Raw genomic sequence first — 10,518 nt, forward strand, 5'->3', positions numbered from 1 at the left:
AGAAACGTTGAAATTCTGCTTTTAAGTACAAAGTGGGGGGATGGGACAAGATCCAGAAAACTTGCATTAGCAGCAGCCCAGGGGAGAATTTTAATTGTTTTAGCTCATTAGAACCTAAATAGGTGCCAGCAATTGCCGACTAAAATAGTCTAATCTTAGGCTGCAGTAACAGAAGCATAGTATCCAAATCATGAATGATTTATATAGATTCACTTTGTTCTACACTTTTTTCCCTACACAACCTGGGTCCTGGGTCTGGTTCTGGGCACTACATTGAAAAGGAGGAGGCTGTCTGGAGTATTATGGCCAGGTTGGTGAGGAAAACTCCTAAGAATAATTATTTGAAAGACTGGATTCTGTTTAACCTGGAAAAGGCATGATAACAGAGACAAGGCAAATCTCTTCAGTTACCCAAATAACAACTAATAGACTGTGATCAGGGTGTGTCTGCAATGTGATGGTGAGGAAACAGGACAAGGGATGGGGAGCCAGGGTTTGTTTAAGGAAGGTGTTAAGGTAAATAAATGCTGTAATTCTGATGAAAGGGCCAATATATTTGGAGGCAATGTCAAAGATAAATCGGCCATTAAGTATAAAGTAATCTCAAACACCATATTGCACTCTTTTCAAGGGTGGAAATTCAAATCCAGTGGAACACAGCCCATTACAAATCCTGTACATAGGAATATTTTATTTTTAATAATAAGAGTGGCTTGGGCAACCCAGCCAGATAGGCAGGGTACAAATAATAAAGTTGTTGTTGTTGTTATACCCTGCCCATCTAGCTGGGTTGCCTTGCTGAGCAATATGTTGGGCACCAGTTTGACTGCTATGGGATTCGTCACAGCCCCTTAACAATCCTATATATAGGAATAAATTCATTCTGCTGTTAATTATCTTTATGACCTTGCTGAGCAATATGTTTGGTACCTGTTTGGCTGCAGGAGTTGCTGGAAGGAGGCGTACAAGGCACCATCCAACCATCTTAGGGACTTCACTTGGATTTGTGTTGAGTTTACTCCCTAGCCCTTTCTTCTCCCAAAGATATCCTACAAGGCAGTGGAGATTTAGGATCAGAGTTTTGCTTCTCCTACATGGGCTGCCTTCCCAGGTTGATGAGCCCCATCTCCCTCCTCACTTCCCTCTACAGCACGTGCAGAAACCACCTTCTTGACCATTGGACCCACTATTGGTCTTGTCCACTCAATCTTCCAGAGCCTGTCTTCACATTCAGGGGAAATCCCAATCCCACCGATGGTTTGAGACCCATTGGATACACCGACAACTGCTTTCTGTTGATGGATGGCCATCCTGACTCGGCCCCAGACACACTGACCAGATGTCTGGAAGCTGTGGCTGGATGGTTACGTGGGAGCCGGTTGAAGTTAAATCCTTCGAAGACAGAGGTCCTCTGGCTGGGTCGGGACGATATGGGATTGAGGGGGCAACTCCCATCTCTTGCGGGGGTGCAATTAGTGCCAGCACCGTCCGTTAAGAGTTTGGGTGTAATCTTCGATACCTCCCTTTCTATGGAGGCGCAGATTACAGCTATAACAAAGGCGGCATTTTTTCATCTCCGCCAAGCTAAGCAGTTGGCCCCTTATCTCTCTCGCCCTGACCTAGCCACTGTGATCCATGCGACGGTCACCTCCAGACTGGATTATTGTAACTCGCTCTACGTGGGGCTGCCCTTGAGACTGACCCAGAAACTCCAGCGGGTGCAGAATGCCGCGGCGAGACTCCTTATGGGGTCTTCGCTGCGAGATCACATTCATCCGGTACTATACCAGCTGCACTGGCTCCCGGTGGAGTACAGGATCAGGTTTAAGGTGCTGGTTTTAACCTTTAAAGCCCTATACGGCCTAGGACCCTCGTACCTACGGGACCGCCTCTCCTGGTATGCCCCACAGAGAAACCTACGGTCTGCAAATAATAACATCCTCAAGGTCCCAGGCCTCAGAGAGGTTAGGCTGGCCTCAACTAGAGCCAGGGCCTTCTCGGCTGCGGCTCCAATCTGGTGGAATGCTCTGTCACAAGAGACTAGGGCCCTGCGGGACTTGACATCTTTCCGCAGGGCCTGCAAGACAGAGTTGTTCCGCCAGGCCTTTGATCAGGGCGCAGCCTGACTCCCTCCTCTGGCAACCTGCACAGAACTTTGCTTAATTGGTTGCCATCAATTTGATTTAATTAATTTTTATAATGAAATATTTTTAGATTGTGTGATTATTTGATTTTTTGATTTTTTGATTGTTGTTAGCCGCCCTGAGCCCGGCTTCGGCTGGGGAGGGCGGGATATAAATAAAATTTATTATTATTATTATTATTATTTGGCCACCCAGTCGAAGCCATATCCTAGGGTGGCACATATTGACAGCTTCATGGATCCACAGATGAGAGCTGAATACGGTTGAGGAGGACCAAAGGTGGACAAACTACCATAGAAGGAGCAAGATGTGTCTCACAACAGAGGTATCACCCCACCCCTAACACCCCATAGATACCCAGTTCATTAGTGCTTTGAGGAAGTGCTTTGAGGAAGAGTGAAATAATAATATTTACTTAGGAATAAGTCCCATGTAACTGAACGGGATGCACTTCTAAGGGGACAGTCTTAGAACCATAGAATTGTAGAGTTGGAAGGGACCCTGAGGATCATTTAGTCCAACCCCCTGCAATGCAGGAATATGGCAGCTGTCCCAGAAGGGGATCAAACCTCCAACCTTGGTGTTATCAGCACCAAACTCTGAGATACCCAGTGAATTGGATCCAAACATCATTTAAATTGAAAAGGAAGAATTAAGCCTTTATCAATCTTGACCGAGCGGTGGTATCACAGTCCGGGTTACGGGCAGTCAGAGTCCTGGCTTGGTACATCGGGACCGGAGTAGAGGTCAGGAAACAGCAGTCCAGGGTCAGCGCTCCAGGGTTCAGGAGGCCAAGAGTCCACAAATCAAGAAACCAGGAGTCAGGAAGCCAAGGGTCCAAGAGTCAGGAAGCCAAAGCACAGTTAGGCAGGTAGCATGTTGCCATGGCAAAGAGCCAGAGGGAAATGCTGGTCTTATATACCCCTCCTGGCCTGTCAAGCATCACCTGTGCAGTAGCGCCGTGCCCTTCCAGACCAAACTCAGGAAGCCCCCAATCCTGCGAGGCCCTACCAGTCACAGGGCCTGGCTCCTGCAAGCACTCCTAACAGGTGGTTTCATATTATTGTAGAGTTGGAAGGGATCCCAAGGGTCATCTAGCCCAACCCCCTTCAATGCGAAAGCATCCATGACTGATGGCCATCAAACCTCTGCATGAAAACCTGCAAGGAAGGAGAGTCCACTACCTCCTGAGGGAGACTGTTCCACTGTCAAATAGCTCTTACTGTCAGAAATGTTTCATCAGATTCTCCTTTTGAAGGCATTGGGTTGAGTCTACCCTGTATTTTATGATACAGTGGTACAGAAATCCTTTTTTTAAAAATTGAAAAGATGCTATTCCTGCTCCCCCCAAAAAACACACACCCCTAAAAGAGAATTTGGGGTGACCTTTTCCTTGGGATAATTACAAGAGGAAGTACTGTGAGGAGGGAGAAACTTGGTGCTGGCCATCAGGCAATATTTTTCCCCACCTGCCTTGCCTCACCCTCCAGCCTTTGGAGCCTTCGTAAGGGGAAAGGTTTCCAGAGAAAGAAGTGTGGGGGAGAGACAGCTTGTCTGTCATCAGAGGGGGGTTGGTTTCACCTGTGCTGCCCCACATCCCACCCAATAAACCTTCAGAAAGGAGTTCCTACCATGCGCATGATGTGGATGTGCATTTTAATGAGCTGAACAGAGTGGGAGATTTTGAGTCATAGGGGCTGAGAAACGTTTGTGCATGAATTCAAAAGTGCTTAATTTATTTTTTGGTTCCTATTTTTGTTTGTGTTGTTAAGATTGCTGTATGGGTTATGAATGCTGTAGTACAGGGGTAGGCAACCTAAGGCCCATGGGCCACATGTGGCCTATGGGGGTCATTTAACCGGCCCATGAGGTGCCCCCTAACCAAGCCACCCACTCGGCAAGTCCCCGCGCACTGCGCTAAACCTGTGCAGCGCAGAATGGGGAATCGCTTCCGCGGCACCGGAAATGCCGTCTGCGCAGACACAGATGCCGGAAATTGCAGGCGCGCACACTCACACACATGTGCAATCCTGCCCACAGAGGGATCTCCGCTGGAGTGAACCGGCCCAGGCAAAGTAAACCTTGCTGACCCCTGCTTTGTGAATCCCATAATATAACTTTTGTTGCAATTGTGCAGCTTTGCTTATTTTATTTTTTTGGTTGTTTTGTGAATTGTGTTTTAGAGACTAATTGTTTTACTGATGATTTGTTAATTGTTCTATGTGATTTAAGTGGCATTTGTGGTGTTCTATTGTTATTTATCGTTTGCAATATATAGGCTCCCGGTATAAGGAAGTTTTTAATGTTTGATGTCTTACTGTGCTTTAATTTGTTGGAAGCTGTCCAGAGTGGCTGGGACAATCCAGTCAGATGGGCGGCATTTAAATAAGGCCTTATTATTATTGTTGTTGTGGTTGTTATTTGCTTTGCGATTCGTGTGAATGAAAAGCTACCTAGAAATATAATAAAAAATCAAGAAAACAGACTGTTGTGGATAATTTGGGGCATTGGGAGAATTTGTAGAAGTAGTTACAGCAGCAGTGGTAGTTCAGTGCAAGTGACAGCGATGAGTGATTGAGTGCTTTGAGGAAGAATGAAACACCATATATACACTGAATTGGATGCAAACTCAATTTTAATTGAAAAGAAATGATTCAGCATCAATTCATCTTTATTGGTTTCTTCCTCTGTTCCGATCAAATGCTGTTGGTCTTTCTTGCATCTCTCTCAAGTACGTTTTCTACTGAAAACGCACACAGCAGGACCTAGTTGAAAAGCATCGTCCAACAAGCTTCTCATTTTGACCGCACCTGTGACGGCATCTCCCCCCCCCCCCCGAGTAATGCAATAGATGGGATTTTTGGGGCGGGGAACATCTTCTGCAGGAAAAAAAAATAGCAAGAGACTTTAACATGCCTATTGGGTATCACTCGTTTCTTGGGCTTAGCGTAGTGTTAAATAGCGGACACTCCTTTTCTGAAATAAATAAACGTTTTCCAAAGTAAAGCATCTCCATATGTTTAGCTTTTTCTCTTTTTTCTTAACTCTGGTTTTCATTTTTATAGGGTTTTTTTCAAGTTGGCTTTACTGTAAACTGTTCTGAGTTATGAGAAAATAAAAAAAATCTGAAGAAGTGTGCATGCACACAAAAGCTCATACCAATAACAAACTTAGTTGGTCTCTAAGGTGCTACTGAAATGATTTTTTTATATATTTTGTTTCGACTATGACAGACCAACACGGCTACCTCCCTGTAAGGTAAGAAAAGTTTCTAACAAAAATAAAATTAATGATGGTGATATAACAACAAAAGCTTCCTCTCATCTACACAGGTGTTGCTGGTTACACCACTGTAGTAATCTACACAGGTTTGGGTAAGGCTACTCTGCAGAGAAGTTAGGGATCTTGTTTCTCTCTGAACATGCTATTAGCCCCATTGCCAACAATGAGCAGTGGATGACTCTGTCAATTTCAGTTTCTCTTGCACTGCCCCACCTGCAAATAATGAAGTTCCATTCAGCACATTTATATAGGTAAAGATACCCCTGACTTCCCCTCTAACCCTCCATGGTTTCCTTGTTTCCCCTTATCCTGCTGTATATTATACCTAACATCCTTCTTCATCCTTACTTAATATCTACATTGTTTTACTGCTGATTACAGTCTAAATCCTACTTGCGTATTAATCTGTTATTAAAAGGTAAAGGTAAAAGGACCCCTGACCGTTAGGTCCAGTTGTGGATGACACTGGGGTTGCGGCGCTCATCTCGCTTTATTGGGTGAGGGAGCCGGCGTACAGCCTCCGGGCCATGTGGCCAGCATGACTGTCAGGGAAGAGTTAGAAGTTTCCAGTTTCTCAGAGGGAGAAAGCATTCCCCAAGGGGGGAAGGAGAGCAGTGAATCTAATAGAAGGGAGCAAGAGGAACAACAGGGAGGGACTGGCTGTTCACAGGAAAGGCAAGGGTTAAGTTCTAGCTCAGATTTGGAGGAGGGGAGATACAGGCCAGCTCTAGCCAGGAGGTTAGAAAAAAGAGCAGGAAAGCAAAGGGAAAGGCGCCTTCGCCATTTTGAGGGTGGCTGGTCACGGAGAAGCAGAGCTCAGAAGGTATCTGAAATAAGTGACTCTGAGGAATAATAGTTAAGAACCGTTTATAAGAATGTTTTGTTAATACGCAATAAAAAGTTTTATAAAAAAACAAGAAGTGTTTGTGTGGTGATCTGAAGAGGACAACAACCAGTCCTGACAATGACTAAGCCACTTCTGGCAAACCAAACCAGCGCACGGAAGCGCCATTTACCTTCCCGCTGGAGTGGTACCTATTTATCTACTCACACTTTGACATGCTTTAGAACTGCTAGGTGGGCAGCAGCTGGGACTGAGCAATGGGAGCTCACCCCATCGTGGGAATTCGAACTGCTGACGTTCCCATCGGCAAGCACTAGGCTCTGTGGTTTAGACCACAGTTCCGTTTGCAAATCTTAATTTTAAAAAGCCCTCATGAAAATTAATCAACTTCCTACTAATAAACACATATTTTCAAGAAAAGCCAAACATTTTTGTCAAAGCAGTTTTACATAATATATTACCTATTGTATATTGTATATAAGTCCTGCTCTGTATAATTGATCACATGGCACAGCGCGCACACCCCATTTGATTACAAATGCCCTTTAACTTGGGGGGACCCAGCCCCCTCAAATATTTTATTGTGGGTGCCAAAAAACCCTTGGCCCCTAGGAGTTGGCTCCCATGTCCTTGCCATAATCTGCTAAACAATATTTGTTGTGATGGTTCTGGGCTCTCGGGAAAAGACTGGGAGGAAAGACTGGCACTGGGTGCTTCAACAGGGGCTGCTACAAGTGCAAAATCAAGCTAGAAATGCAAAAGATTGTTTTTAACATACAAAAGAAAAAAGAAACACATGCATGATCATGATCAGGGAAACCTGAATCAGCAGCAGCTCAGGTGAGATTTTCCAGTTGTCTTAGCTGAACAGGTGCCAGAGATTGCTGGATAAAATAGTCTAATCTCAGGCTGCAGTAACAGAAGCATAGCATCCAAATCATGAATGGTTATAGTTTCACTCCATTCTACACGACTTGAGTACTATGTCTTGTTCTGGATTTACATAGATTCACTTTGTTCTACACAAACTGTACACACAACTTCAAAGGAACAGGTTGTGAAAGGATCTCCTAGGAATAAATACTGTACTGGAAAGTTTGGCCATCCAATCTCTGCTTAAAAACCTTGAAGAAATGAGGGTCCACTACCTCCCAAGGGAGACCATTCCACTTTTGAACTGCTCTTGCTCTCAAAAATAATGCTTAGTCAAGTTCTCTGTTCTTGTAACTTGAAGACATTGGGTTGAGTCCTACCATGATTTATTTTATGACATAGTGGTATAGAAATACCTAAACAAACATTTTTCAAGATGTGTATTTTAATGAGCGGAGTATTATGAGTCATGAGAGTTGAGAAGAGTGTATGAATTCAACAATGCTTAGTTTATTTTTTGATTGCTATTTTTCCCTCGTTGTTAAGATTGGTTTATTGGTTATGAATGCTGTAACACTTTGTGAATCCCATAATATAACTTTTGTTGTAATTGTGCTGCTTTGCTTATTTTTTTAGTTGTTTTGCTAATAGTGCTCTTTAACCTGTAATTGTTTTACTGATGATTTGTTGAATGTTCTATATGATTTAAGTGATATTTGTCATGTTCCATTATCAGCTTGCAATATATTATTTCACCGCACAGGGAAGTTTTTAATGTTTAATGTCTCACTATGTTTCAATTCATTGGAAGCCACTCAGAGTGGCTGGGACAACCCAGTCAGACTGACAGTATATAAATAATAAATGTTGTTGTTGTTATTTGCTTATTTATTAGCTTTTTGTGATTCCTCTGAATGAAAAGTGGCATAGAAATACAATCATACCTTGGGTTGAATATGCTTCAGGATGAGCGCATTCAAGTTGCGCTCTGCGGCAACCTGGAAGTAATGGGTTTCGCCGCTCACGCATGTGCAGACGCTCAAAATGACGTCATGCGCAGAAGTGGCTAAAAGCGACGCGCACACACACAGACGTGCCATCGCTAGTTACGTTTGCTTCTCGATGCGAATGGGGCTCCGGCACGTATCCCGTTCGCATCCAGAGGTACCACTGTATGATAAGTCAAATCAAGAAATCAAGAAAATTGTGACTGTTTCAGATAATTGGGGGCACGGGGGGAGTTTGTAGTAGTAGTTACAGCAACAATGGTAGTTCGGTGCTAGTGATAGCTATAAGTGATCAAATGCTTTGAGGAAAAATGAAATACCAGATAGCCACTGAACTGGAAGCCAACTCAGTTTTAATCAAAAAAGAGAGGTTTAGCATTAATCCTTCTTGATTGGGAGGTGGATTCTTCCTCTGTTCCGATCGTACGCTGTTGGTCTTCCTTGCATCTCTCTTGAGTAGGCTCTCTACTGGAATCCCACACAGCAACACATATTTGCAAAGCATTTTCCAACAGACTTCTCATTGGCATAGCATCCGGGGCGGCAATTTCCTCCCATAGCATTGCATACCATGGCATTTCTTGGGCGGGGAACACCTTCTGCAGGAAAAAAAAGAAAAGGCAAGAGACCTTAACATGCTTATCAGGTAGCTCTCCGTTCTTTGGCTTAGCTTAGTCTTATCTCACTTTAACACAGCGGGCACTGCTTTTCTGTAAGGTTTTCCAAATTAGAGCATAATATACCATATTTCTTGATTTATACGACACACTTTTTCCCCTCCAAAAATTAAGGGGAAATGTTTGTGCGTCCTATGGAGCGAATGCAGGCTCCTTGGATTCAGCGAAAGCAAAGCGAAGCCTCCAAAGCTCAGAGGGAGCGCTCCCTCTGCGCTCCGGAGGCTACGAGTTAATTTCGATGAAGCCTGGAGAGCGAGAGGGGTCGGTGCGCACTGACCCCTCTCACTCTCCAGGCTTCAGGGATAGTCGCCTGAAGCCTTTGGAGCACAGCAAGACTCTACTGGCTTCAGCAAAGGGACCCGAAGCCTTTGGAGCATAGTGCTAGTTCCCGCTGCACTCTAAAGTCTTCGGGTGGCTATCCCTGAAGCCTTTGGCGAGCAGCGGGAACTCGCACTGTGCTCCAAAGGCTTCGGGGTTAGCTGCGCACAGCCTCCACAGTGCCTTCACCCCGCTGCCCTGCGGAGGCTTCAAAGGCTGTCCCCGAAGCCAGAACAGCGAGACGGAGCGTTTTAAGCGGGGAGCGGTAATTGCCACTGCAGCTTGACTTGCCCCACACCTAATGTTATATGAAGTCAGGTGTAGGGCAGGTGGCCATGACTTGATGAAAACAGACTTTGGGCCCAAATTAGAATCCCTGATGGGTCTAATTTGACCCATGGGACAAAGGCTCCCAAGACTCGTTTTAGATAACACATGTCATCCTGTAACCTCTGCAGCTCTCTCAAAGGCTTTAGGGCTCATATCTGACATTCAGAATGTGGTTGCAAGGCAAATCCTGGTTTTTTTGTGAGCGACTGAGAAGTTAGAAAGTGGCAGCATCTTTACTTCAGAACCAATAGTGATGCTGATACGTCTAAACAAAAGTGGTGGCCAAATTGGTCTTCTGTATATACTGTGTCTTCTTGTGTGCAAATCAACTGACTTTTGGCTGGGTGAAGAGACAGGATTCTGGAAACAGCTAATGTAAGAATCTGTGGGACCTTGCATGATGCCCTTCAACTCTAGACCTAGTGGTAGAAGCCAGCAGATGCAGGAGATTGAGGGCATGAGAAAAGAAACAAATTGGAAAGGTGAAGGAACCACAATGATATGGACACACTATTGCAAGAGGAGGGGAAAGAAAGAGAAAGGGGGGAGGGATAAGTTTTTGCTTAATTCTACTCACCCGCTGGCATTTGGGCATCATCTTCTGCTAAAACATCAGGATTTGGCTTAGCCGTTGCCTGGAAAACCAAGAAGGCCAAAGTGAAGAGCACGAAAGCAGTCTTCATGGTGCACAATTGGCTGGGATCTCTGAATTGCAGGAGAGAAGAGCAAGGCTGAAGAATGGTTGAAGGACGAGATTGCAGAAACCCTTTATTTATACAGAATTTTATGGCAGTGGGCCAGCGAATTTATGATCAGTAAACTTCTCAGGGCAAACATCCTGCAACATCTGTCAAAACCCCACCTGGAGAGTAAATCATGTGGGAGTATTTACTGATTATTGGGCAATTATTGTCATGGTGATCCTTTGCAACACAGTGGAGGACCAAGAATAAATGCATCACCCCAAACATCTTAATCTGACGGCTTTATGCAGTTGTCAAATAGTATATGCAATAAGGTAGGAGTTGGGGGCATTTATTTAA

General features: G+C 44.6%; 1 long non-coding RNA gene across 1 annotated transcript; it reads right to left on the minus strand.

Moving 5' to 3' along the window:
- Positions 1-8,486: 8,486 nt before the first annotated feature.
- Positions 8,487-10,213, minus strand: LOC308474684. The gene is made up of 2 exons (XR_013984827.1): positions 10,053-10,213; positions 8,487-8,749 (listed from the first exon to the last, which is right to left on the minus strand). It is a non-coding gene; the product is annotated as an uncharacterized lncRNA (long non-coding RNA).
- Positions 10,214-10,518: the final 305 nt, after the last annotated feature.

This window comes from Podarcis pityusensis (genome assembly GCF_964106645.2).
Source record: "Podarcis pityusensis genome assembly, chromosome: 3".
NCBI classification, from domain to species: Eukaryota; Metazoa; Chordata; class Lepidosauria; order Squamata; family Lacertidae; genus Podarcis; species Podarcis pityusensis.